At 48.2% G+C, this 26,115-nt stretch overlaps 1 protein-coding gene across 1 annotated transcript in view; it reads right to left on the bottom strand.

Annotated features, from left to right (window-relative positions):
• Nucleotides 1-25,042, bottom strand: part of LOC142466747 (uncharacterized) — an 89,189-nt gene extending 64,147 nt beyond the window's left edge. The window contains 2 exon segments of the mRNA XM_075572111.1: nucleotides 22,218-22,403; nucleotides 24,981-25,042. The gene's annotated coding sequence lies outside the window, so the exon portion shown is untranslated.
• Between the last annotated feature and the right edge of the window lie 1,073 nt (nucleotides 25,043-26,115).

The raw sequence follows: 26,115 nt of genomic DNA on the forward strand, positions 1-26,115 counted from the left end.
TATAAATCCCTCCTTTCACTCAATATCTTGCAACAGATGTATGGTGTGGGTCGTGTCCTTAAAGCTGCAGTTCAGTCTTTTATTTATTTATTTATTTATTTTTTTACTTCAATAGTTTCATGTGGGCAATCTCTACTTACATAAAGAACTGCATAGCTGCAGGTCAATTCGTTCTCCATGTATTGATCGGCGAAATTTGGTGACATCATTAGAGCTGGCATATGTTTCTCTTCTACTTCTGTTACTCAGTGGAAGCTCATGAATATTCATGAGCACTCCTGCACTGACATGTGCTAGAGGGAGGGCAGGGCTGACAAAGGGGTGTGCCAGGGCTTGTGACAGGACATGAAGGGGCTATGCCTTAGTAAATGCTTGTTAAAATAGAATACAAGAAAAAATTTCTTTCAAAGTTGTTTTTTTTTAAAACAGAAAATGCTAAAAGTATTTTTTCTTACTATAGAACTGATTTATTAAAAAAAAACAGACATGCAGGATATTGACTGAACTGCAGCTTTAAGATGAGATCTTAATTCCACAACACAGCTTTGGAGGAATCTATCTATGTACATGGATAAATTTGATGTGGCAGACCCAATTCCCGATATAAGTCGGTCTTCCCGGGGGTCGTATTGGATCTTTTTGCAGGGTTGGGATGCCATCAAAACTATTTTGATGAATAATAATAAATTGGATCAGGTTCAGATAGATTTTATTATAGAGAGTATAAAATATATATTGACTCATAACTATTTTATGTTTGATGACAATTATTATTTGCAGTTATGTGGCACCGCCATGGGTACGAGGTTTGCGCTTAGTTATGCTAACCTCTTCCTGGGAAACTGGGAGGAGGAGGTTATTTACAATCATAATCCATATGGTGCAAACCTCGTCCTATGGTGGCACTACATAGATGATATTATTTTTATTTGGAATGGTGCAGAATCTTTGTTGACAGAATTTTTGATATATATTAATGATAATGAATATAATCTATCATTTACAGAGACACACAGTACAGTGTCCATTCCATATTTGGATTTATTGATATATATAGAAGATCATGCAATTCAAACAAAGACCCATTTTAAAAATATAGCTTGCAATAGTTTTATTCTCAACTCCAGTTGCCACCACAAGAATTGGCTTAAAGGGGACCCGTTTGGACAGTTTCAAAGAATTAGAAGAAACTGTTCAAAGGTAGACACCTTTCATGACCAGGCGAAAATCTTGGAACAAAGATTTGTAGAAAAAAATTATGATCCAATTATGATAGAGGAAGCCAAAAATAAAGCCCTAAAACAAGAACGAACAAGTTTATTTGGCATTCCTAAGGAAAAAAAAGTTGACAATAATTTTATACCGTTCATTACCCAGTTTAATAGGGAATCAAGCCAAATACAGAACATTATTCGTAAACATTGGCATGTTCTGAAACAGGATGTGATCCTGAAAGATTATCTTCCAGAATATCCTCAGGTAGTTTTCACGAAGACGAGAAACCTAAAAGATAGTCTAGCACCAAGTGCCTTAAAGAAAGAACTAATAACTGGTAATAAAATATGGATACCTGGAAAACCTAAAGGCTTTTTCAAGTGTGACAAATGTAAGGCATGCAAATTTGGAGTTGATAAAACTGACACTTTCATTTCTAACAATACTAAGGAAATTTTGAAAATGAAAGGTTTTATAAACTGCAAAAGTACTTATGTGGTATATGTTCTGACATGCCCCTGCAATTATCAATATGCGGGGAGGACTATTCGCCCTTTAAGGGTGAGAATAGTAGAACATATACGGAACATCAGCATTGGATTGGAAACACATAATGTGTCTCTCCATTTTAAAAAATTTCATCATTCTGACATCTCTGGACTACCCAACAGGAGACAGATTTGTCATGATTTATCCTTGAATTTGACACCATTCCATATTTGTCAATTAAAGTTCTCACTTCTTCCACTTCCTCAGAACTGGTTACCAATATTGTAACATCATCTGCATAAGCAAGGCATTTAATTTTTTCCTGAGAAGGGACTGGTAACCAAAACCCTTTTATGTTTATATTGCCCTCCAAAAGTCTTAAAAAATGATCTATTGCAAAAACATATGTAGCGGACATGTAAAATGGCTACAGTCATCTCTCCTGCTGACAGTAAGGCCTGGTAAGTTGTGGGCATGCCAGCAGTAATTATGGAGGTTTGCCCTCACACCCTGGTGGAGTGCCCTGTGTATGGATGGGAGTAGTCACATGCTCTGACTCCATGGTTAGTGATGTCAGAGGTGTGTCAGCTTCCAGAGTATACATAAGGCACAGCACTGAGCCAAAAGTTAGTTCTGCAGGAGTTGAGGAAGGAGTTCAAGTTCTGCCAGAGTGTTAGTTATGTTATAGTAACTCCAGAGGAGACTGTGTCCAGGGACCTGGCACAGGGCAGTGATCCCTTCGGGGATAGGGAATCCCTATTAAGGAGAGTATCACCTTTGAAGGGAAGCAGAGTGAATAATCATGAGAGGCTAGATCTCAACTGCGAGGGGCAGCTAGCCCACATCACTCAATAAAGATGTGTTCATTCAGAAACCCTCTCGTGTACATGTGTGGAATGAGTGTACAGAGAGGAGCACCACGGAGGAGTTCCTCAACAGGATCATCCCCTTGCGGACGCAGGGACCCTGATGAGGTGGAGGCGCTGCACTGGAACTAGGTGAGACTCAGCACACTACCTCAGCTGCCTGTCTGGACGGGTCCTCCCCACACACCATCATGCGGGAGACTCAGGAGTCCTGTTGCCAACAGGTGCACCACCAGACACTATCACACTGTAATGGGGACCGGTTAGACAACAGGGGCCAATGTGAGATTGGGTGGGTGAGGCCGGGCCAGAAAATCCGTTACATTTGGAGGCGCTGCTGAGATCAGATCTGTCATCAGGACAGGCTCTAGCTAGGCACACTGGGAAACAGGGAGAGTGTCTGCTGCCACTCTGTGCTGCGTAGGGACGGACCTAGGGGTGGTCAGGGGGCTGACGGGATATTGTCAGTTCGCAGGGACAACCTAGGGGCCTGAAAGGAGTTGGGGGTTTGGAGCCGGGCTATAGCTGACCGAGTCACCTTGAGGCAGTGCTAGTTGGTAGGATGCCAGAAGGGATAGCCTGTTAACTTGGTCAGGAATCCTGGAGAGGGTCTGCGCTAGGCTGACCAAGAGAGGTAGACGCCCCAAGTACTGCATGGCAGAGCCAGAGTACCTAGCCCATTCCAGACACTCACCGTAGGGAGCACAGACTGGGAGGAAGGAGACACAGCAGACACTGAGAGAGTGAGCCTAGCCTGAGGTAGTGCAACATGAGTCCAGCCTAGTTCAGGTACACATGTGGTGGTGCATCTGAGCAACTCTTTATTGTACTGATGTGGAGGCTGCCCCGCAGAGCGGAGCCCCATGTACGGTAATTGGTACGAGAGTGTGACAACCCAAAGAATGGAGGATCCGCGTGGTGCGGAGAACCCAAAATGGCGACCAGAGGCTGATGGGGAGGGCACCCGTGGCGTGCACCCCACTGAAGAGCAAACAGTCGCCGAGTTATCATTAACCAGTCTGCTCTGGAGCGGAGCGAAGGCCGTGGCTGCCCCGTTTTTATCCTGTTTGGGACACCGAGGGGCCACCCTTGAAGAGTGTGAGGAAATTGTAATAATTGGGGGAGAACCCCGCGAGGAGAGCAAACAAAATGACTTTTTGGGCTTAAAAGCCAACCAAAATGGCGGTTCCCGCTTGCTAGGGAAACCGCATGGGCCAGTCACAGAAAATGAGGCTGATACAGGACTTGCAAAGAGCTGGCCGGGAATGGCGCGAACAGCAGAGCCCCGCCCTGATGGGGGGCATGGCGCGAAAGCTATGGCTGCGCCTTCATGGACAGTGACTCACTCGGCCCCTGTGCTGAGTCAACCGCTTAGTCTATGGGACCCTCCCCTGATTTCCACCAGGGGGAGTGACTTTCAACTATGGCCTGTGGGAATGCACCCACTGGGCCCAGGGACTGATATCCAGACGGCGCCACTACAAAAGGTAGTTCCGGCCGCGGAAATGATTTGCAAGAAAGAGGGATATTTTGCACGCAAAGCTGCTGCAAGGAGAAGGCGGGAACTAGCCGCGGGAAAAGAATCCAGCTCTGAGGAGGAAACTGGCGCGAAAACGCAGACCGCGCCCACCAGGACTGAGAGAGGCGCGGCCTTAATTAAGGGGCATGATATTCCCCTTTGGGACCCGCCCATAATTGCAACCCCTGGGGGCGGGTTCCAGCTATGTCAGCGAAAGGAGGAGCCGAAGCAGGAAGTGGCTGGCCCAGAAGCTTCTACCGGTCAGTTGCGAGGAACCACTGACCTGGAGAGACCCACACTGAAAGTGGTCCCTACCAAAAGAATGGCCTGCCCCTCCGCTGTGGGAACTATGGTCTCCCCTCAGCCCTACTCAGTACCCGGCGGGCTACTGGTAGTAAGGGTGGCTAACACCAAGACGGTGGTCGGGCTCTGCCTACAATGCGGGCTGCCCGGAGGCACGGTCAACACGGCGGCACGTTGCCCCATTTGCGGGACACTATACTTATGGCCTATGCCAACGTTTATTCCGATACAATCGGCTGACCCCCCGGGGGACCAGGCTAAGCGAACTGCCGAGTCCCCTGGCGCACTGTGGATAGGACGTGCGAGTCCCGGAGAAAGGGGACTGGAGCCGGTCAAGTCGGCTGGGTCGGCCGCAACCGCAGCAGTCGGGTCACCTCCAGACCGCACCGAGAAGGGAGAATACTCGGACGAGGATCTCCAGGAACTTGCGGAGGTAGCAGTGAGGCCCAGAATAGAACCAGGGAGGACGACACCCCGTGGTACTAGTAGCTGTCAGAAAGACAGGACGTCCCCCGCAGATCGGCGAGCCGAGAGACGGAGTCCCTCCGCCTCAGAACGTGGCGGCGACGGACGAGAGACGCCGGCACCCCTGCGGACGGGTAAGAGGAGTCCCTTCACTTACCTTGCCTCAGCAGATGGTGTAGGAGCGGAGAGGCCATGCCAGGCCGCAGGCGCACATGGAGAGACGGCATCACTTCCGGTGAAGACGACGGCGGAGCTTCCGGATGTTGTCGTTGAAGAAGAGATCCCGAATGGGGGTCCAACCCGCGATGACGGTGTTTCCGGTTCCGGGGAGGACATCACTTCCGGTGGCGACAGCGGAACCCCAAGGAAGAGTGCAGCGACGCTTCGGCGATCGGGGGAAGGTCCCCGATCACCTACAAGGCCCAGGAGTTGGAGGGGCGATCCAAGGACTGAGGAGGGTGAGATATCCTCATTGGACCAGTCTACGGACAGCCAGGAACGGGTCGTAACCCCGTGGGGTCCAATCCCTTGCCCCTCCGCCCAATACCCCGCCCTAGCTAAAACCCCTGCCCCAATCACACGGTCCCCGGGTTCCCCGCCTAGTTTGGAATCTGTGGACTTATCACCAGGGGGGGGAGAAAGACGGACTGGGGAAAGACAGCGCAGTGGCGCTACGGAGGGCGATTCTCGGGGAGGGGGAGAGTTGAGAGTGGCCACGACAGCACCCGTACAAGCGGTACAGGCCCCGGGGTCGTCCAGATGGTTCCTGCCACGATCCGCACGGTCATCGGGGATATTTTCCATAGACGATGATAGGGAGTCAGGGAGGTCAGATAGATTTAAGGAGAGCCGTTGGTGGGCCCCATTATTTGAAGGGTACTCCGCCTGGATGGACCGCACTCGGTTCCTCATCCGGCGAGAGGATGTAGTGGACTACTGGTGGGCTGTGGGAGAGTTTACCCCAGAACAGAGGGACAGAGAGCTGCAGGAGCGATGGCTGCAGATTGAGAATAGGGAAATAGAGCCTATGGGTCCTAGCATACTATCAGACCCCGTGGATCCTGATGAGCCCCTATCATGGGTGTTGCCTGGGAGGGCAGGTAAGGCTGACCTGACTAGAATTAGTAGGGCCGAGAGAACCATAATGGCTCGGTATAAATCTTCCCACGGGTTGGAGTACCCGTATGTCCCTGAGCCTCTCATGGATGAGATAGAGGACAACCGGGATAGGTGGCTTACGGAGGCCATAGAAATGCACCTAGTGGGAGGGCGTGTCCAGGACGCCGATGAGAGAGGCTGTGTAGAAGAGGAGCTCCACAGACCCTGATATAATAAGAGCAGAATAAGCGCTTTTCCCCCCCTAAAAACATCCACAATTGCTGCCGCAAATCCCCCTAACACCCCTAGCAACAAGAATGGCGAGCAAATCCAAGTCCCAAGCCAACCCAGGAGTCGCTAAGTACTTCTCACCCTCCCAGAAGAGCTCAGAAGCTGCATTAAGATCACAAGATGGCTCCGCGAGCACACGTGGGCCCAAGCAGGGAACAACCGAACGGAGCAATACGGCTACCCCACCACAGCCGGAGGAAGTACTCACAAGAGCATTTATGCAGGAGATGATCTCCACAATGCTAAATAAACTTCACTCCTCACTGCAAGATGACCTGCGGGCCGCAGTAAAAGAACTTAAACAGGAAATAACGGGCCTAACGGAGCGCACCACGGCCCTTGAGCTTAAAATGGCCGAAACCACGCAATCCCAGGATGAGGCAGCCAACGAAATATTTCGACTTGGCGCAGAGGTAAACAGCCTAAGAGACTGCCTTGAGGACCAGGAAAATCGCGACAGGCGCCAGAATATTAGAATCCGGGGCGTCCCGGAGGCGGTTCTGCCTGGTCAGCTCAGGTCATATCTCCAGGACTTTTTTGTCTCAATGTGCCCCGACCTCACACCAAAGGACATAGAGATGGATAGAGCCCATCGCGCCCTGGGGCCACGCTCCGAAGATCCCAACCGAACAAGGGACATAATAGCCCGCATTCACAGATACACAATAAAGGAACAAATAATGGAGGCATGCAGAACCAAAGAGACCATCAAATTCCAGGATTCTCACCTCCAAATTTATAATGATTTGTCAAAGCGCACAGTACTGCGGCGCAAAGAGATGCAACCATTAACTTCCTTGCTCCGCGAGAAAAAGATCAAGTACAAATGGGGCTTCCCATTTAAGCTGTCAGTACAAAAAAATGGTAAATATCTCACAATCAGACACCCGGAGGATATCCCGCGGTTCGCAAAAGCCCTGGACCTAAGCCTCCCTGCCGACTGGATCCAAGACCCCCCCCACTCTCAGGGGCAGCATGCAGAAGAACCCCAGATCAGAGCATCAGAGAGGCTGGCAGGCCAAAAACAACCGCGACCTACATAGGAACCGCAGCAATCACTTACCTCAGTTACCTCCAAGTTCATTCCCTCACCCAGTTGACCTGAGCAGCAACCGAAGAAGTTCCCCTTAAAAGTCCCTCCTGTCCCATGTGGCGACGCAATCCTGGATGTGACATCCGCAGATTCTGCAGATCGGAGAAGCGGGAACCCCGGACGCAAGCCACAGACAAGCAGCCCAGCGGACGCACCACAAAGAAAAGGGAGATAACAGCCAACGGACGTCCTGTGCTTTACCTCGCCAACAATCACAGCCCAACAAAGGAACTGGACGAAACAGCGAGCAACAGCACCGGAGGAGACGAACCACAGCCGCGGAGGAATCTGTGAACGGAGATGGGGCGCAGAAGTCGATCCCCGCTGAGGCGGACGCGCACATCTCTTCCTTTTCTTTTTTCGCCATACCATCCACACGGGCCCGCACTGCCCGGACCGGGAGGAGAGAGGCCAGATATGCCACGAGAGGAGCGGCGCTGGCGGGTCCTGACAACACGGCACGCGGACCCTCCCTTCACGACACACTCTCCACTACATCCCCCCCTCCCCCGGGCAGAGAGCAGAGGTATCCGGTAACTGTGAGTACTTTTACCCTCGCAAAGCGAGAAGGCCCGCAGGCCGCTTACCCGCCTGGGTCAGGACACTAAGCGCAGATACAGCGCAAAGTGCAGACTCACAAAAATCCGACTCATAGGCAGATATATGTACAGACTGGGAACACTGTACAAAGTTGAGAACTGTTCATTATACCGTTTATTAAAATATTCTATATATATAAAATATATATATAAAAGATGTGACAACCTAAACTATATTATGACAAGATGCATCCCACTCCCCTTCCCCCCCTCCCCTTCCCCCCCTCCCCTTCTCTACCTACCCCCCCAACCCTGAAGGCCATCTCCCCCCCCCCTCACCCGACACCCTATACCCCCCCCTCCCTCCCCATAATCCCCCCTCGACCCTTCCCCCCTCCCCCACACACCCCTCCCCCCCTTCCGAGCACGTAGTGGGTAAGCCCCACAAGCTCATTCAGAAACAAGGTTGCAAGCAATTGGCCAATATCCCCATGACAACGCTCCACAAAGCTATGCTGAACAACTTTACAGTGATATGTGAAAATGTTAATATAAAAACGTATTACAAAAATATGATAAGATGTACCCCCTCCCCCCTCTCCCTGTGCGTCTCCCATCCCCCCCCTGTCCCCCCCTCACCCCCCTCCCTCCTCTCCTCCCCTCCCCCCTCCCTCCTCTCCTCCCCTCCCCCCATCCACCTCCCTCCTCCCCCCCTCCCCCCTAGAATGAAATGGTTGAATGCTGAAGAGCAAATCAATGGTCACAGAAAGGCAGCCACAACGAGCTACCAAGTGGCACAACATGAGCCCATGTGAGCCCACTCAGAGCCAAAGCAGCAACTAACGGATCCATATTTCTATAGATATGCTTCACAAAGGGTACTATGATCAATACTGACGAAATGTTAGAAATCGCAACTATAAAAATTTACTGTAATACCAAGATAAGTTGTCCCCCTTCCCCCTCCCATTGTACCCCCCTCCACCACCCCTTCCCCTACTTCCCCCGCCCCTCCCCCCCCTACCACTCCCTCACCCCCCTTCCCCCCTCCCTCCATTCCCCTCCTCCTCCCCCCCCTCCCCCCTCCCTCCCCTCCTCACCACCTTCCCCCCCCTCCCCGCCCCCTCCCCCATGTTTTGCCACCCACCCCCTCTCTCCCTCGCCTCCCCTCTCTCTCCCCCCCCTCTGACCTTTCCCCCCCACCTCCCCTCCTTTCCTACCCCCCCCCCTTCACCAAGACCAAAGTCCCCTCTAACAGGTGCTACCAGCAAAGGAAAGCAACAAAATGCAGAAGAATGTACAAATGCAATGTATGTAACTTTAGAGCGATAAGGGTTGACATAGGAAATGTACCTGAGATCCCCTCCTGCTCCTACCCCCCCCCTTTTTTTTTTCCCCCCTCCCTGCTCTGAACAAGAACCCCTCCCATATCACCCCGGATTTGACCTGGTACTAGACGACCAGTAGAAGAACAAACAAACAAATAAAAGGGCCCAGACCACACAACTGACACATACAGCATGTCAACCAGCAATTTAGACTATAGCCCATTAAACCACCCCTCCCGGCTTCCCTGCCCTCCTCCCCCCCCCTGCCACCTCCCTCCCCCCCACACCATTCCCACACCCACCCCCACAACCCCCCCCCCCCCCACTCCTTACGAACACAACACGGCACGCGCCAGAACCAAACCAAAGACTCACAAGAGGGAAACGGCGCATAATGTTAACAACCCAGGGTCTGGACCCCTCGACTGCACACCGGTCATTGACACCGGACCCACCCCAGAAGGGCACGTTGCCCAAAATGCCGGTTGCCCAAGGAACTGGCAACACTGCATTAGGCCCACACAAGGACCTAATCCTACCTTCTCTCTATCTGCTGGTTCTGTCCCAGCAGATCTTTACCCCCCCCTCCCTCCCCCATCCTACCCTCCCCTCCTGGCAACCCACAGACAGCCACCAGAATACAAACAGGCGGAACACACCCGCCCCCGGTGAAACACGCAGACAGAACCACTGCAGACACCCAGAAAATAAAAGCAAGATCTCCCCGAATGGGAACGGCGAGATCCCAAGATCCCCCCCCCACAAAAAACCCACAATGACATCTACTGCACCAATAAAGATCCGCTCACTAAATGTCAAAGGACTACACAATAATAGGAAGCGGAGGCTAGACCTCCATGATATGAAAAAATCAGGGGGAGACATCATATTCCTACAGGAGACCCACTTCACATCTCAAGACCCCCCAAATTTATTCAAAAAAACATTCCCAACATGCTTTTTTGCATCATTCAGTAGTAAAAAAAGGGGTGTAGCTGTCCTAATCAGACAAGGCACTCCATTTAATCATATCAAAACAACAGCAGATCCAGAGGGTAGATTCCTAATGGTATATGGCTCCCTAGCGGGCTCAGCAATCGCACTGATCAATGTATATGCCCCAAACGAGAATCAAACAGAATTTTTACAAACAGTACTCGAAGGCGTTGACCCGGGATATCTGTCATCGATGATAGTGGGGGGAGACCTAAATATGGTTCTAAACCCCACCGAGGACAGATCGACCACAATGGGTCCCCCCCGTACAACCCACTCCCAAATCAAGGGGAAAAGGTTTAGGGGCATCCTGAGCGAGTTCTCACTGGTGGACGTTTGGAGAACCCAACATCAGGGCCAGAGAGACTATACATTCTACTCAGCACCTCACCAGACCTACTCTCGAATAGACCACTTCTTGACCACTAAAAATGTGATGGCGGCAGCCATTGAATCAGACATTGGCTCAATCACATGGTCCGACCACGCCCCGATTACTTTGACACTGTCAATCTCTTTCGAGAAAACAACGAGTTACTCCTGGAGACTAAATGATTCACTGTTAAATCATCCTGCGATAGAAAGAGAGATTAGATCCTCACTTAAGGACTATTTCTACTTCAACGAAGGAACAGTCTCCTCTCCAGCAATCCTGTGGGAAGCCCATAAGGCAGACATCAGAGGAAAAATTATCTCCATCGCATCCCACAGGAAAAAAGCCCGCCAAAAACTAATCAAAGAGCTCACAGATAGCATAAAAACAATAGAACAAGCCCACAAGGCTAACCCCTCCAAAAAAATATACAAAACATTGTTAACAGCCAGAACAAAACTTAGACAAACCCAGCTGGAGGATGTTGAAAAGGCCCTAAAATGGACCAATCAACAATACTATGACAAGGGTAACAAGGCCGACAGACTCCTGGCCAGTAAATTGAGAGGGGTACAAAAGAGATCCCAAATAACGGTGATCAAGAGTAGATCTGGCGAGATACAATATAGTGACAGCAAAATTGCTATGGAATTCACAAAATACTATACAGAACTATATAATTTAAGATCTAAAAACGGCCGACCTGAACCAATAGCATCAGAATTGATAACGCAATATTTAAACAAATGCCATCTCCCCACATTAACGGAGGAGGAAAACACAGTCCTCAACGCTGAGATCTCAAAAGAGGAACTGGAAGAGGCGGTCAAATCTTTAAAAATCACTAAGTCTCCTGGTCCTGACGGTTTCACCAATGTCTATTATAAGAGATTCTTGCCTACTCTATCCACACATCTCCTGAAAACATTTAATTATTTCATGGAAGGGAACCAAATCCCGCCAACAATGTCTCTGGCTAACTTAGCTATTATACACAAAGATGGCAGAGACCCGATGCAGTGTGGAAGCTACCGTCCAATCTCCCTCCTCAACAGTGATCTCAAATTATATAGCAAAATACTAGCAAACCGATTAAACCCCATCTTACCGAGATTAATCAACATTGACCAGGTAGGATTTGTCGCGGGCAGGCAAGCCTCAGACAATACCCGGAAGATAATTAATATTATTGACCATGTTCACCTCACAGGCACCAAAGCACTCCTGTTAAGCCTAGACGCAGAGAAGGCGTTCGATAGAATAAACTGGCAATTCCTGGACCAGACTATGCGCAAATTTGGCTTTAAAGACGCATACTTAGAGGGGGTCCGTAGACTATATCAAAACCCGTCAGCTACAGTAAAATTACCAGGGGGCAATAACCAGAGATTCGAGATCACAAATGGAACTCGACAGGGATGCCCTTTATCTCCTCTCCTCTTTGCGCTAACGATCGAACCACTAGCATCGGCAATTCGGCTCAATACTGACATCCAAGGAATAGAAATCGGTCAAAGGCAGCATAAAATATCCCTATTCGCAGACGATGTCATTCTAACCCTATCAAAACCCCAAATCTCCCTACCCAACCTTCAAAAAGAACTCCGGGATTTCGGGAAAATCTCAGGATATAAAATAAATAGTGATAAATCAGAAGCTTTGAACCTAAGCCTGCCAGAGCCAGAGGTGAATCTCCTCAAACTAAACTTTAATTATCGTTGGAGCTCCTCTTGTATCAAATACTTGGGAGTTAAGATATCGAGGACCTACCAATCTTTATACCAACATAACTATCCGACCCTGTTCCAAAAAATCAAACAGGATTTAGAAAAATGGGGAGAATATCAGATATCATGGATTGGGAGAATGATCTCGGTTAAAATGAATATACTCCCTAGATTACTGTACTACTTCCAGACTCTCCCGGTCCACATCCCTGGCTCAGAATTGAAAAACATCCAAAAACTAATCTTCCACTTAGTTGGCAAGGAAAAAAACCAAGAGTCACTAGAAGAGTTCTCTTGGCCTCAAGGGGGAGAGGAGGAATGGGAGTTCCAGACATCACAAGATACTACCTGGCTGCACAACTGAGACAGGTAGTAGTCTGGAATGCCAACCCAAACCAATATTGCTGGCTAGACATAGAAACTCAATATGCCGGGACGCCTTCGCTGCCGGCTTGCCTTTGGTCTCTAAGCAGGGAGGACATGCAGAATAACAAATTCAAATTAGGCCCGATGAGACACACATGGGAGACCTGGACGAAATGCAAATTCAAATTTAAGCTCACAACATCTCACTCTCAACTTACGCCAATTCACAAAAACCCGAAATTCCGACCTGGCTGTGAGCCCAGACAATTCGACGAATTCAAAGCCAAAAATATCAATGCGATTGCCGACCTCTTGAGCTTCGGGAAGTTCCTGAGCTTCCAAAACCTACGATCTAAATATGAAATAGTAGGGCTGAATGTGTTCAAATACCTACAAATTCTGCATTTCATTCAAACTTTAACCCCAACGTTGGAATTTCCCCCTCTCACTAGCTTCGAGCAGCTCTGCCGTGAGACTGCCCATAAGAAAGGTCTTATATCACAAATTTGCTCAGAAATGGAGATAGCTATGGATCCCCCCACGCATGACTATATGCTGCATTGGGCAGCAGAATTGGAAATAGATATAGACCGAGAGGACTGGGAAAGTATTTGGGAAAATGCCTCAGGAACTTCCATATGTACCACAATCAAAGAAAACATATACAAAATACTGTTCCGCTGGTATCTTACCCCAGTTCGAATAAATCAAATCTACCCTCTGGCTTCCGATCTATGCTGGAGAGGCTGCGGTCAAAAGGGAGACATGGCCCACATCTGGTGGACCTGTCCGGAAATACAGAAGTACTGGGAAACTATACAAAAATTAATAAAAGAGGTCACAGACCTCCCAATACCCATTGACCCACTGACCTACCTGCTGGCCAGACCCATAGAAGTGCTGGATCGACCAACAGGCAAATTAGTCTCCTTTATCCTGACAGCGGCTAGGTGTGCGGTGGCAGCCGCCTGGAAGAAGGTGTCTCCCCCCTCCAAACAGACAGTCAAAAAAAGGGTGCAAGAGGTGATGGACATGGAAAGACTATCAGCCTTCCTGAAAAGGTCCACCACCTCTTTCAACAATACCTGGGACTCATGGCTAACGTATATGCTCCCCCAACGCCAAAATGCCCCATAGTAATAATAAACAAAGATCCAAATTAAGGCAGCCAAGAACAGGGAGCCAATCCCCCCCCTCCCCTATCTCAACCCCCCCTCACCCCCTACCCCCCCCCCCTCTATCACTCTCTCTCCCCTTTTCTGTTTCTTAACCCGCACTTCCCCGACAGACCTCTGAAGGTCAGGGGAATGTTGGGACTTTCTCCCCCACCTCAGACAAAAACCAGAAAAATTGTATTAGGCCAAAATGTTGACAAATATTCAAAAAGCTGTAAATGTTATAAATGCCTAATAAAAAACTTTGAAACAAAAAAAAGAAATGCACCTAGTGGGGAGAGGGAGTTCCGTGATAGGAAAGAAGGCTGAGGAGCGCATAGAGCACTTAGTGCGGGTATGGGGCATTGGCCGAAATATCTATAAGCACAGGGTGACATATAGGCCTGAGAGGGGACTGCCTAGGCATTATCACGTCACGGTCATAGATATGGGCGGGAGAGAGGTCAAGAAGCCTGACCCGAATCACTATTTTTAGGAGGTACTGATACATTACGCGGGTCTGTGGCTGCTGGTCGGGGCGGGCTTGGCGGAATGTACTGTAGTCATTTTGTTATGGTATTATGAAAAAATTTGTATGTGGACGTTAACATGATTATGTCATATGTTACAGTGTTTCCTGGAAGAAGGCGTACAAATTTAGGTCCCAGCGAGGACGATGGGATTCACCAGGGGGAGAATGTAGCGGACATGTAAAATGGCTACAGTCATCTCTCCTGCTGACAGTAAGGCCTGGTAAGTTGTGGGCATGCCAGCAGTAATTATGGAGGTTTGCCCTCACACCCTGGTGGAGTGCCCTGTGTATGGATGGGAGTAGTCACATGCTCTGACTCCATGGTTAGTGATGTCAGAGGTGTGTCAGCTTCCAGAGTATACATAAGGCACAGCACTGAGCCAAAAGTTAGTTCTGCAGGAGTTGAGGAAGGAGTTCAAGTTCTGCCAGAGTGTTAGTTATGTTATAGTAACTCCAGAGGAGACTGTGTCCAGGGACCTGGCACAGGGCAGTGATCCCTTCGGGGATAGGGAATCCCTATTAAGGAGAGTATCACCTTTGAAGGGAAGCAGAGTGAATAATCATGAGAGGCTAGATCTCAACTGCGAGGGGCAGCTAGCCCACATCACTCAATAAAGATGTGTTCATTCAGAAACCCTCTCGTGTACATGTGTGGAATGAGTGTACAGAGAGGAGCACCACGGAGGAGTTCCTCAACAGGATCATCCCCTTGCGGACGCAGGGACCCTGATGAGGTGGAGGCGCTGCACTGGAACTAGGTGAGACTCAGCACACTACCTCAGCTGCCTGTCTGGACAGGTCCTCCCCACACACCATCATGCGGGAGACTCAGGAGTCCTGTTGCCAACAGGTGCACCACCAGACACTATCACACTGTAATGGGGACCGGTTAGACCACAGGGGCCAATGTGAGATTGGGTGGGTCAGGCCGGGCCAGAAAATCCGTTACACATATAACAGGGGACTTAAAGGACATCCTTGCCTAACGCCAGATTTTATATTAAACTGCTCTCCTTGACACACATTCACTATTGGGATTCCTGATGCTCCATTATACAGAGTCTTAAGCCACATTATAAATTTATTGGGGATCCCATACCTTTTTAGGACAGAAAATAGAAAAGTATGATTAACTCTATCAAAGGCTTTGCTTTGATCTATACTTAGTACATATCCCTTCATTGAGCCTGTCCTGCTGTACTCAAAGATTTCTCTTACCAATAACAGGTTATTCACTATCTTTATCCCTTTCACCTCACAGCACTGCCGTTCACTAATCAGCGTACCTGACACGCTACTTAACCTAATAAACAGAATCTTAGCTTAAATCTTGTCGTCAACATTTAATAATGCTATGGGTCTCCAATTTTTTAAATCATGCTTACTACTCTTTTTATATAATAATACTAATAAGGATTCCTGCTGGGAGTTCCCTAGTTCTTGGGAAACTAAAATGGAATTGTAAAGCTGAGCTAGGAGCGGCGCTAAAACATCCTTGAAACATTTATAAAACTCAGCAGTTAGACCATCTGATCAAGGAGTTTTCTTTAATTGTAAAGATGCTATGGCATCTACCTCAGAGTTACTGATGGGTCTTATAAGGGCCTCTGTCTCCTCCTTATCATGGGTTGGTAGTCTTAACTGATTTAGAAACTGCCCTCTCTCACTCAATGCAGGGGCTTCTGATGTATTCAAGTCGCCGTAGAATCTTGAGACTAGATCTAATATCTCCCTATTTGTCTGCATCACTACACCCTCCTCATTTAACAGACCTGGAATTATTTTCCTCTCTCTCCTCCCCTTACAGGGCTCAAAGGGGTCTGGATAAGAGGAAATCTGGTTCCCAAAATTGCTCTCCTCCTGTAGAGTTTTCTACCTGTTATACTGGTCCTCTAGCATTTTCTTCCTTATTTCTGCTATCTCCATTCCCAAACCTTCTCTCCCCAGTTGTAGTTCTGAATTCAGTTTTGTAAGTTTATTTCTCAACTGAATATACTTCTGCTGTGCATTTGATATACCAACCCTAGCTTCTTTTTTGAAGAACATGTTTATCCGATTTAACATTTTCTCACCATTCTGCATAGTTTGAAAACAAAAACTGCATACAAATCCTATTTATCAGAAACGTTTTAAATCGCTGCCTTAAGGATTCCTGCTCTAACAGTTTAGAGTTTCATTTCCAAACTCCTCTACCAATACGAATGGCTTCTATAAGATTAATAGTGGCCTCTAACAAGCGTAGGTCAGTAAATGCTGCTGGCTTTAAACCAATTGTACCAATTTCAACAGCGCTGGTTACATAAATTCTATCCAAACGACTTCTGTATTCCCCCCTACTATAGGTATAACAAGGTTTGTCTGGAAACATAACCATATATCCATCCTTAAGGTTTGCATCTCTACACATTTGGTTTAAAAAAAACTTCATCATATGTTATTTTTCCGTTTCTCCCTGACCGATCCTGATTACACAATTGAACACCGTTTTACTTGCAAATAAATATGGCTTTATTTGTTCAAATAAGTTTCCTCATACGCCTTTTTTGAGGTCCATAAACATTAATTAACCTATATTGTGCTTTGTCAATAACAATATCAATTAATAGACACCGACCTGATGAAATTTCAACTATGCACTGAAAATGCGCAATCTTAAATAAAAACCCAACACCATCATAAGAATCAGGTCCAATAGACCAAAAGGAGGCCTCCTCTCTCCAATCTCTCTTAGAATTAAAGATGCCAGATGCTGAATTCAATCTAATTTCCTGTAGAAAATAAATATCATCCCATTTTTTCAATTTCCTAAAAGTAATACCACGGGAAGTTGCGGTTCTAACAGGGTTAACGTTCATAGTGCAAAACCTTATAGGCTGTATGGGGTCAGTGGGCGGACACATCTTTCTTTTTTTACAGTATCTGCTATTCCCTCCTCCTCCTCACTTTTGAGGGCTTCCGGCGTTCCACCTTCCTCCATTGCATCCATAACGTTCCCCCAGGTCAATGCAGCAAAGGCATTTGAGGTGGGTATCCCCGATGACTGTAACTCCCCAGTGCAGCCTTTGCCTTTGGCTTTTTTCTTTGCTGAAGTTACATACTCCAATCCTGCCCCTGTTGGCTCCTGCTCCCCTATGCTCCCCTCCTACCCCTGCAGACTCCTGCTCCCCTCCTGCCTCTGTTGGCCCCTGCTTCCTTCCTGCCTCTGGTGGCCCCTGATCCTCCTCCAGCTCAAAGGATATCTCCATGGCACCAAACTCATTTATCTGGTTCTCCTCTGCTAGGGCTTCCCCACTGTCCTGGGGAGCATTATTATGCGCCGCCTTAGAACACTCTCTAAAATAATGGCCCTGTCTCCCACACAAATTACACAATACAATATTAAGACAGACAGACCTGTTATCCCCCAGAACCCCACACTGGCTGCACCTGATCTTGTCACAACTTGCACTCAAATGCCTGTTGGACCCACATTTGAAACAAAGTTTGGGCTGGCCACTGTAGAAACAGACCCCTCTGTCCCCCCCAATAAAGAGGGAATTTGGGAGGTGGTGAGCAATGCCATATCTTTCCCACAGTTTAACTTTACACCTCCATCCCCCAGTCCACACCCACCCTCCTTCCCAGATCTCCTCCTCTATTTTTTCCAGATCAGAAAGTAAAGTACTGTACATTGTCTCTGTAACCAATATATAATGTCCTGTTTAGCAACAGCCTCATTGCGAAAAATTACAGTCACTAGTTTAGTTGCAGGACGACTCACAGGAATAGCAACAAAGTCTTTACACAGAAGTGTGAATTTCAAATCCTCAAATCTATGCCAGAAAGCTTCTAACAGATCGCCCCTTTTGAAGCTTACATCATACTCCATGTAACCTGGGCTGTGTATGAAGGCAAAAAAGTCTGAGGCCTGAAACCCCATAGATTCCTTCAGAAGGACTTTACCAAAAAAGCATTTATCAGGGATTTCCCCAGTACCTTTATATCGCAGTTTCAGCACATTTATCCATTTGGCTGTGGGGCTTGGGAATTGGGGGTAACTGCTGGAACCTGGACCGGCACCTCTCCATGCGGACCACGTGCTCTGCCTGCCTTCTGCTCTCTCTGGTCTCTCTCCAGCTTCTCCTGGGATGCTCCTCTGTGCTGCACCATCTGTGGCTGGTGGTGGCCTCTGTGCTGCACTGTCAGTGGCTGGTGGTGGCCTTTATCCTCCCCTGCTGCTGGCTGCTTCCTCTGTGGCAGGAATCTCCTCTGTAGTGTTTTCTCCTGAGGCTACACAGGTATCAGCTGCAGCTCCTGTCATTACTCCCTCCCCCGCACTGTGCACAGACTGTGCTTTCTTGAAGCTGTTTTCTGGCTCTTGTGTAGATTCAGTAATTTCATCACTCTGGCTCCTCTCTGATAGTGCCACTTCTGCATTGTTTGCAGCACTCAGGTCTCCCTAATCACACACACACTGTCTGTACCTGGGACTCCATGCTCAGGGGTGTGAGCTGCTGTTTCTTGCTTCTCTGCTTGCTCAGGCTCTATTTCTGCTCTACTGGTCTCAGGGTGTTGTGTTTGTGAGACCCACCCTGCCCTGGGGAGCAGTATTGGTTCCTGCGAACACTGCTTGGGTTAAATACTGCATCATCTTTCCTCTCCTCTCTCAGGAAGATCTCTGGGCCTCTCTCCAGAAAGCTGCTCTGCCCCTGTGCCTGGGGATTGGGGCTCTCAGGTGCCTCATCTGAGGACATACCGCAACCTTCCTCTGGCTCACTGCTCATGTTTTCATCAAGTTTTTTAGCTCTGCTCTCTGCTGACTTTTTCTTCTGTATCTTCATTTTACTAAACACTGTCTTCATTTTCATCTGTTTCTGTAGACAAACTTTTCTTTCCTTTAGCTGCACTTCTCAGCAACCTTACACCTTTCACTCCACCTGAAGCTGCATCCATGATGGGTCACAGACCCCTCTCCCACACACAGCCCCGTCACTGCACCTCCATACTCGTCGTCACTCTCAGCTGTGTCTCTCACACTTTACCAGCTTCTTTAACCAGCTTCTGGTAGCTGGGGAGCTCCTCTGTCTCCCCCCCTTCTCTGGGGAAAAACAGGCTCACTGTGTCTTGCAGTTTCCAGCCTTTTAAAGCACTTCCTGACTAGTCAGAGGAGGCTGATTAGCTTCATTAGTTAGCACCTGAACACCCATTCCAAGGAGGATTAACTCTCTGTGCTGCAAAAGTCCTATAGGAGCCCTATTAAGCCCCTAGAGGACAGTGATGGCACCACAAGCCGCACAGCAAGCAGATTAGCTGTTCTCCCTGTCTCCTGCATCTGACAACCAATCTCTGCCTCCGCAGAGGTCGCACCTCCGTTCCGCCTCGCAGCCCTATTCGTACAGCCCTGCTATTTAGTTCCTGCTTTCACCCCCACACTTTGCTGAGCATAGTTCTATGGTTACCTTGCGTTTCCACATCTCTGCCTTGCCTTGTGCTTTGCGCTTTAACCTCTCGTTGCCTTCTCTCCTGTGTACCGACCCGGCTTGAACTTAGGACCCTTCTCTGGAATTCAACCTCGGCTACCTCATGACCATCCGCTGCTCTCCAACCCTCGACTTCGGCTGTCAGACACTGACCATTCTCCTGGTCCCAACCCCTGACCTCGGCTTTCGGACACTGACCATTCTCCTGGCTCCAACCCTGGACCACGGCACTCAGGCTCATACCTCTCTTCTGGCTCCATCCCACGACCCAGCAAGTATTCTACTAACCCACCTTCTCCAACCCCGACCCGGCATTAGAGACTATCTGCCTACCGGGCCTAGCCCGTTGCCGTGGGTGCGTAGTGTCATATCTTCCCACCACAGTACCGGGGTCCGGCCTTGTTTGTGGGGAGCACAAGCATTATACCCAGCACTCAAAAAAGGGCATTCATCAAATGGTACATCCACCAATTCCTTTCATTACCTTAGCAGTTAGCCACTGAGGGAGGTTATTAATGTATTTTAATATTGATTATGTATTTATTAATTACTGGGTTACCATTAATCGCCACTAGAAACCGATGACTAGTTGACCCGTGGACTACTAATGGGTTAATATGTACTGTAATGTATTTTAACAACTATTTTATCATCTATCCCATGTTGGTTTAGCTCATCTTGCCTTTGTATATTATGGTAGAAGTGAGAAAACTGGTGCATTTAGAGTTAATTGTATCCATATAACGTCATAAACTTTGTATCAATACCCTGGATACACCTTTGGATACACAGTATTATTATTTAAACTGTTTATTATTTAGAAAGAATTTTGATCATATATATTATTGTTTTTTGTAAAAGAATTTTTGTTATGCAATTTCCGTTCTATTTTTTGCTATTTCTCTTTTTTTCTTTATTTATTGATCTTTATCTGTGTACCATACTGCTTGTTTTTAATGGTTCTTCTGGCATTTGTTTCATTTGCATAATAGATACCAGTGTGGGAGTTGTTTATATGCTTGATCTCTAGGTATAGATCTCCTTAAGTGCTCCCTGATACTATGTATAAGATTGTGCCCCTCCATGCATAGTTTGCATGGCTGGTAGAATTAGGATGACAGCGCGCTTTCACCGATCCATAGACATGGGTTGTTTAAATAAAGTTATTCAATAAAGTTGGTTTTGTTCAAATTTGTCAATACGCGCAAAGCTCATTGGTCGGTGACGCGTGACATCACCCACTGACGCGAAAAGGTAAACATAAAAATGCCAATTTTAACTGTTGTGATTGACACCTTGATAAAGGGCGTGCGAGCCCAAAACGCGTAGGTGCGTTATTTTTGTATCGAGGGTCCTATTTGATTAAAAAAAAACTTTCTAATTTTATCAATGTGAGCCTCCTCCTTTGGCAGTGCTCTGCCTTGTTTCTATTTTCCTATGTATATACTGTAATAGGCAGTATATTGGCCATTATATACATAGGATAAACAGGAACTTGAATGGCAGTTTTTACTTGAAAATGTGGTATTATTCCTGTTTTGTATCGGATCTGATGCTTTTAACAGGTCCGATAAAAAGTGCTTTATTTTTGGGCTGCAACGCTGATTCATTGCACGATAATAAGGCACTTTTTTATGGGAGGTTTTGAGTGTACAGGGTTAAAACTCTCATCTGAGCAGACCAGGAAAAACCACACCCCGGCTTGTAGGTTTGCAAGCTGATTGGAAAGGGGAGGTTTAAAAAGCCGACAGCAAACTTCCCACACTCTCTCCTTTTGCTCTCAACCTGTGAGGGAACAGGCTGCAGGGAGCCTGTCAGGGGGATAGCATGAACTGCCTTTTGGATACCAGCGATTAGGTACTGTCCGGTTGTTTTGCAGATGTATGCTATTTAAGTTAAATACTGTTTTGTTACCGAATTGCTGCAACCCCTGATACAGGGAATAAAGAACTTTTGATACAAGAAAGTGGTGTGTGAGCTCCTTCCTGACCACATCTACAAGGCCGCTCTGTTACACATGTGTTAGAAGTGGGATTGCGCCCCCTGTGGTCAGTTGAGAGAATTCACCTGCAGTTTCCAAAATGGAGATGGAAAAACTGATAAAGTATCTGGCTAAAAACCAGGCTGTACAACAACAGCAATTCCAGGTACTTCTGCAACAACACGCTGCACAACAGCAGCGAGAGAGTGAGAATCTACAAGGCCGCTCCGTTACAGAGGTAATATGGCATTTCTAGTTACCGCAGCTTGATGTATCTGGCCCTTTGACTCAAGCCAGGTTTAGTGATATTAAGTTAGAGTTGACCCGTAATGGTGTATGTAGATCTATCACTATTTGTAATTTAACATCAGTAATAAGACAATAGAGATGTAAAAACCACGTAACACACATATTCCTGATTACCTTGTGCTGGCGCGTTACTTTTCCACAGTGTAACCCCCTTGATACCAAGCTCTTTCCCATATTCATCTCCAGACCAGAAGCTCTGTGTGTGTGGGGAGGTCTGTGCAGGTTCTGTAGGAGATTTTCCTGTGGTACTGGAACGCCACAAGGTTCTGTTCTTCCCCGTTTCTCGCAGAATTAACAAACCTAAAATTGGGACAGTTAGTGAGGTCTCAAAGTAATGTCTATTTTATAAAGGAAGAGCTGAAAAAAGATACAAGTTGTTAATAATGTGACTTGTCTTTTCTTTCTTCTCTACAGTTTTTGAGGAGAACAGAAGTTAATGGAGAGCAATGTATATACGATGGCTCACTTGTATGTACCCACATTTTTATTGGAATGGGAGCCACAGGCCACACCAGTCACAACTTTCTTATTACTTAAAAAATAAATAAAATCACTGTAATTATTAAAAAGTCCCAGACAAGATGACACAAGAGACACAAAGGTGAGTTTTCTTCCGGTGGAACTAAACAGAAAGTGGGGTTGATGTAACAAGGTGATGTAGCAGGAATATGTTCCATTAGCAACCTGAGCTTATATCATGCCCTGGACTGATTAGGAAACTGGACTATAGAAAAAGTCTTCAGCCACAGTCTAATGAGGTAACAATGTCGGTTTGGGCTTGAAACTCCACCCCCCCCCCCATCATGGCAACACCCCCGTCCCCCCCCCACCCACCCGCCCATGCATCCCATCGCTTCACATCGCTTCACATAGACCACAGATTGTGGATTTTACCCATGGACGCGCCGCCGGGCAGTCAGACGCCCGTGAAGCAGTGACCACTGGGGCCGTAGCCCCAGTGCCTGCGCTGCACACACACCTGCGAGGCTGCAGGCGTGTACAGCCACGTTTCCTGTTCTGCAGGAAGCTGCAGGGGAAAAGATGGGGGGGGGCGTGACGGGGGCGAGGCCATGACATCACCAGTAAGGTTCGCACTCATTGGTTGAACCGCCGGGGGGCGTGGCCTAGCACTCCATCACTAGGTCCAATCTCAATTTTAATGTACAGCTCAACCCCGTTATAGCGCAATCCGCTATAACGCGGTTTGAGCATGGACCCCGAATTAAAAAAAAATCCACACTGCACACTGCATATACTGCACACTGCATATACTGCACACTGCATATACTGCACACTGCATATACTGCACACTGCACACACTAACTGCACACACTAACTGCACCAGCAAACACACTGCACACACTCACTGCACCAGCAAACACACTGCACACACTCACTGCACCAGCAAACACACTGCACCAGCAAACACACTACACACACTCAGCACTGCACACACAGCACCAACACAGTGCACACACAGCACCAACACAGTGCACACACAGCACCAACACAGTGCACACACAGCACCAACACAGTGCACACTCTCCCAGCACACTGCACACACTAACTGCATACTGCACACACTCACTGCACACTGCACACTCACTGCACACTGCACACTCTCCCAGCACACTGCACACACTCACTGCACTCGCTGCACACTGCACTCGCTGCAGACTGCACTCGCAGCACACTGCACTCGCAGCACACACTCACAGCACACACTCACAGCACACACTCACAGCACACTGCACACTCTCACAGCACACTCTGACATCACACTCTCACAGCACACACAGCCCCCCTACCTTTGGTGTCACAGCCCACCTTTGGGGGTATTTTGGGGCTGCTGGGGAGGGGGGGGAGGAAAGGTGCAAGGCTTGAGAATCGGCGCAAGGCTGGGGGTCGGTGCGGGGATCAGCGCGAGGCTGGGGTGGGGGGGAGAATAGGTGGAGAGGGGATCGGTGCGAGGCTGGAGGATAGTTGAGGGGATCCGTGGTTGGCTGGTGCGGAGCTGCTGAGGGGAGTGCGGGGAATGCTGGGAGAACTACAGTGGCTGCTAGGGGACATGTAGGGCTGCCGGTGCCTCACTCCACCTCCACCTCCCTCCTCTCCTCCCGATCGGCGGCCATTTAAAAAAAATTAGCGTGACCTCAGTTATAGCGCGGATGGATCGGGTGGCCCCCGAGGACCGCGCTATAACGGAGTTGAGATGTATTTTTTAAAAACTCGCCGCGCAATGCGGCGGCCCCCCCTCGCATCGGGCCCGGCCCCATTGAGTGGCGGCTCTTGTCCCTGCAGCGCCCCTCATAGCAAGCGTGCAGCAGCCAGCAGGGAACAAGCCTAAGGCCAGGGCCATGGTCAAAAAGACCATGCTGAGGCGCGCTGAGCCGTGCTGAGGGGAAACATTATCCTTATCAGCACGGGCTTTAGTCGGCGCTTCCACAGGCGTGCGGAGGCGTGTGGAATTGCAGCTGACAGGGAAATTTAAGTTTTCCCGCTGAGGGAAGCGAAGGGCCGGTCACGTGATTGCCAAAAGCCAATGGCAGTCCGTGACGTCGGCGCCGTGACGCGCTAGCCCCGCCTCCGCCCCGCTCCCACCCGGCACAAAAGCAGGCACGCTGAAGCTCATGCAGGGACAGAAAAAAAGCAGGAGAGCATGAGCGTCAGCGCTGCTGAGCGCTGTCTATGCTACCATGTCAGAGGCCGAAAGCTACATACGGGCAGCAATGGTGCTGAACAAGGCGCTTTGTGTAAGTAAATAGTTCTTTTATTGCAGTAACGTGTATGGTCTGAGGAGAGGACGTGTCTGTCCTGAAACGCCACGTGTTTGCATATACCTGCTCTGATGCTTTGAATACAAAGTAAGTTACTTACAGAAAAGGCTCCTGTGTGCTTCCTCCTGCAACACTTTATTTCTTCATCTTCTCTTTCCCGGAAGTGGAGACACTGACTACATCCAGGTCACAGCTGTGTCCTACTGCGCATGCTCACACTAAGGGGATCATGGGAATTGTAGTTTTTAGACTTCAAAACGGATCACGTGTCACATACTGTGCAGATTTGAAACAAGACAGTAACATTTCCCAGGCACTGTGCTAGGGAAAGATAGTTTCTTCTGCATGTAGATGTGTATACTCCTCTTGGGCCTTAATATATATCAGTAAAGCTGCTTCATTTACCAATTGTATATGAGCTTGCATATGTAATATCACTCCTGTAGCCAGGTCCCCCTCTTTTATGCTGGCCCCCTCCGGGTACTATAGAAAAAACGTTGTAAGGTGCTCAGAGTAAAAAAGCAGTGTGGGTATAAATGAAGTTTTGTAAGGTGGAATAACCCAATGAAGATGTGTAAATAGTGTTTCCATGAGATGCAAACTGGCACGCTATAATCCCACAAGGCAAAGCAGTAAGGATTAAATGTAGTAATGCACCTTCCAGTGACCAGTATATAAGCAACTTTTAAAATGGAAACACTTTGATAATCCAAGACAAAAAGTGGGTAAATTGGAAATGACTCACAAGGGATGAATGTCCAGCTGTGTCCAAAAGCCCACGGGTTAACTGTGCCTCCGCCTGTAGATGGATGTAAAGAGCAAAAAGAGAAAAAAAAGGAGCACTAATCCACACCTGGCAATGCCATAAAATAAAAGCTTACTTTACGCATTGGTGTGGTTTTTTTGGTATCTGATCCATTAAAGTAAGCTTTTATTTTATGGGAACGCATCCTTGTACTTTTTTTGGCATTGCCAGGTGTGGATTAGTGCTCCGTTTTTTTCTCTTTTGCTCTTTCACCCTCCGTGTACTCACCGATGCGGCTGGTAGCCGGGGACGCTTGCGGGGGGATGCCGGGGACGCGGTTGCGTGGCGAGGCTCCCGGCAGCTCCCATTACAGGGCGCCGCCATTCTTAACTGTCTCGCACATGCGCAGGAGCCCGAGCGCCGGGAGGCCCTCAGACAGATCGCGCATGCGCAGTGAGGAGGCGGCCACACTGGCCTACCAGGAGAGGGC

This window comes from Ascaphus truei, chromosome 15 (assembly GCF_040206685.1).
Source record: "Ascaphus truei isolate aAscTru1 chromosome 15, aAscTru1.hap1, whole genome shotgun sequence".
NCBI lineage: Eukaryota > Metazoa > Chordata > Amphibia > Anura > Ascaphidae > Ascaphus > Ascaphus truei.